This window comes from Camelina sativa, chromosome 2 (assembly GCF_000633955.1).
Source record: "Camelina sativa cultivar DH55 chromosome 2, Cs, whole genome shotgun sequence".
Classification (NCBI taxonomy): domain Eukaryota; kingdom Viridiplantae; phylum Streptophyta; class Magnoliopsida; order Brassicales; family Brassicaceae; genus Camelina; species Camelina sativa.
The window spans coordinates 21895521-21895904 of NC_025686.1; positions in this window are offsets into that span (position 1 = coordinate 21895521).

Sequence of the window (384 nt, forward strand, 5' to 3'; positions counted from 1 at the left end):
CACCGCGTCAAATGCTTTGCAGGCAGCTAACTCAAACCACTTGACTTATTCCCTCCAACAAGTTTACCAAAACCTTGGATCTAGCAACCCTGTCCAACTCCAATGAACTTCATCCAGCATCGTTACAACGATTAGTTTATCCTACCATGAAGGCTTTTCGTGAACTTATGTATCTGGCAAATATGCCTCTCCCAGCTCAATCCTGCTGTAACTCCCCTTCCCGGGACTCCGACACCACTGGCCTCACAATCCTGGCACACAGCCAAACATTCATAAACACTATGGTCATAAAACCTTGTCCCAAAAGTCAACACATTCAAAACCCGAGATTAAACCACCGTCAATCTCTCAAGGTCTACATTCAATCGTTATGTTTATACTCAC